General features: G+C 41.0%; 1 pseudogene; it reads left to right on the top strand.

Annotated features, from left to right (window-relative positions):
• The first annotated feature begins 1,173 nt into the window (after window positions 1–1,173).
• On the top strand, window positions 1,174–1,318 carry LOC118143975 (U8 small nucleolar RNA; annotated as a pseudogene).
• Window positions 1,319–3,209: the final 1,891 nt, after the last annotated feature.

Below are 3,209 nucleotides of genomic sequence, written 5' to 3'. Positions count from 1 at the left end.
GTGAGACTCTGTCTCAAAAAAAAAAAAAAAGAGGTGGGGTCTCACTTTGTTGCCCAAGCTGGCGTGCAGTAGTAGTCATAGCTCACTGTAACCTCAAACTCCTGGGCTCAAGCAATCCTTCTGCCTCAGCCTCCTGAGTAGCCGGGACCACAGGCATGTGCCCACCAAGCCTGGCTAATTTAAAAAAAATTCTTGTAGAGACGAGGTCTGGCTATGTTGCCCAAGCTAGTCTTGAACTCCTGGCCTCAAGGGATCCTCCCACCTCAGCCTCCTAAAGTACTGGGATTATAGGTGTGAGCCACCACACCTAGCCTAATCTGCCTTTTGTGAGTTGATTTTTCAGTGAAACTTCTGAGGATGAAGAACTTTTCCCTTTGCCCTTATATTTTCATACAAATAAAATTCTTCACAATTCAAATATTGTTAAAAGAAAAACTTCAGCTGAATTAAATTTAAAGGGGTTTAATTGAGCAATGAACAATTTGCAAATTGGGCAGCTCCCAGAATCACAGCAGATTCAGGACTCCAGGGATGCCTTGTAGTCAGAACAAATTTATAGACAAAAAAGGGAAGTGACGTACACAAATTCGAAGTGAGGTACAGAAAGAGCTGGATTGGTTACAGCTTGGCATTTGCTTTATTTGAATACAGTGTGAACACTCAGCAGTGTATGAGCAGTTAAAAGTATGGCTGCTGAGATTGGCCAAGACTCAGCTATTGTTACAGGCACATACTGCTAAGATAGGTTTTCAATTTTGTCTACCTATTAAGGTAGATTATGGTTTGTACATAAAGACTTAAATATAAAAGTACAGAGTCCTGGTGGGGTGCAATGGCTCATGCCTGTAATCCCAGCACTTTGGGAAGCTGAGGTGGGTGGATCATCACAGGTCAGGAGTTTGAGACCAGCCTCGTCAACATGGTGAAACCTGTCTCTACTAAAAGTACAAAAATTAGCCAGGCGTGGTGGCGGGCACCTGTAATCCCAGCTGCTCGGGAGGCTGAGGCAGGAGAATTGCTTGAACCCAGGAGGTGGAGGTTGCAGTGAGCTGAGATCTCATGACTGCTCTCCAGACTGGGTGAGAAGCGCAAAACTCTGTCTCTGAAAAAAAAAGTACAGAGTCCTTCTCAGGCCATATTTAGTTTGCTGTAACATTATAAAAATCAGTATCATCGTCAGGTGGGATAATCCTTACCTGTTTCTCCTTTGGAGGGGAGATAAAACATGATGATTGGAGATGCATGAAACATAAAAAAAAAAAATTAAAAAAATAAAAAGAAAAAATCAGTATCACATTTCACTGGTGTTATGTCTAAACTCACATATATAGAACTTTAATGGTAATTTAAATTGCTTAATATTGCAGAAATATTGTAAACTGCCAGGAGCAATTGTTGTAACTACTTTACCAATTCTTCCTGCCTCCAAAACGTGATTTGAAACATAAAGAAAATGGACACCTGGTACTGAGAAATACTTTGTTATGCAATAATATACTGCATTCCTGCTATTGGAAAGAAAGGACCTGAGAGGTAATTAATTTGTCTTGTTTAGTACCCAGTCGCTTATGCTCAAATCTTTTCTGCACTTGGAAGCAGTGAGTCTCTGATTTTGTCAGTGACATAACCCACCATTTAACCCACAAACCTCACCTCTCCAAAACTTAGCACTTTTGTACCTAGAAATGTTACAAAATAAATTTTAACACATTGAAAACTAGTGTTCACTCATGTGGTCAAATTAACTTATTTTGTATAGACCTCAGAATAAAACTTGATCTCAGTCTCAAGGAATGTCCTCTAAGGCCATAGACTATGACTGTGCAAGTGGTGCCATGAACAACCCTAGGGGTCACTATTCACACGGTAGTACATTTGACATTTTTAAATGATAATTTTCCAGCAGATGGCAGTAAATTGTGTGGAAGAAAGGTACCTTTAAAAACATTCTCACAAAGGTGTTATATAGGCTAGGAGCTATATTGGATCATTCCTCTCCCCAGAGGTAATCTCTTATAAAAGTTTGAAGTTGTCCTTCTAGACCATATATTCACATACATACAAATATCTACATAGAAAAACAGAGGTTTTATTATTTTAAAACTTTTTTGAGAGGCTGAGGCGGGAAGATCACGGGGCCAGGAGTTCGAGACCAGCCTGGACAATGTAGTGCGATGCCAACATCTCTACCAACAAATAAATAAATAAATAAAACAAAATAAAATAATAAATAAATGAAAAATTTTTTTAACATATTAACAGTAGTGAAGCAGAAGAATAGGGTCTGGAGGCAGGAAACCTAAACCCGCATTCACGCTGACTTCCTAGAACTAAATCAAAAGGAAAACCCCAAATTTCAAAACCTAAGTAACAAAACGACCAAAGGCTACTCCCTTTGCAAACCGCCCCTGCTCTACGCTTTCTCCCTGGCAGACGGAAAACTGAAAGTACCTCTGATTGTTTGCTTTGCGCAACCAGTCGGATGTTTGCATAGGAGTGCAACTTTGTGATTTCACTTTAGCCTCTGATTGGCTGCTCTGTGCAACCAATCAGACTGATCGTGGGCCACTACTTCATTTGCATGGGGTATATACCAAATGGCCAATAAAAAACCTGTAGAGAGCATTCGGACCCCAGAAGATCCTGCAACCAGGGCCCTTGAGCCACTGCTTGAACTACTCCTACCCTGTGGAGTGTACTTTCATTTTCAATAAATCTCTGCTTTCCTCACTTCATTCTTTCCTTGCTTTGCTGTGCATTTTGTTTGATTCTCTCTTCAAAACCCCAAAAACCTGACAATTTGCAGTCAAGACCCTCCACCGGTAACAAGTAGCGGGGCACTATATTTTCTATCTTGCCTTTCTCAGTATGTCTTAAAGATCTTTCAGTGTAACCATATGTAACCCTGGAACTAATCCAATCTGGTTCAACTTTGTCGGCAACAAAATGTGGCAAAATGATGAGTTGTTTTTCTGCTCCCAAGGATCCCCAGGTTGCAAGTCACCTAACCTGAGTATGGCCAGAAGAATCAAGCAGGCCCAGGTCCTGACCTCAGAGCCAGCTGGAATGAAAAAGCCAACCACAAGCAGAATCTAAGTGCTTGGACCAAGCAACAGGGCCCAAGTTAAAAAGCAAGGGGCCTGCTGTTTTGTTGGAGTATGAACTTTTCTAAAAGCCAAGGACCCCACATCACCTCATTGCATGATCTC

Source organism: Callithrix jacchus, chromosome 11, assembly GCF_049354715.1.
Source record: "Callithrix jacchus isolate 240 chromosome 11, calJac240_pri, whole genome shotgun sequence".
Lineage (NCBI taxonomy): Eukaryota > Metazoa > Chordata > Mammalia > Primates > Cebidae > Callithrix > Callithrix jacchus.
The sequence above is the reverse complement of the archived record's forward strand: the minus strand, read 5'-3'. Positions and strand labels throughout refer to the sequence as shown.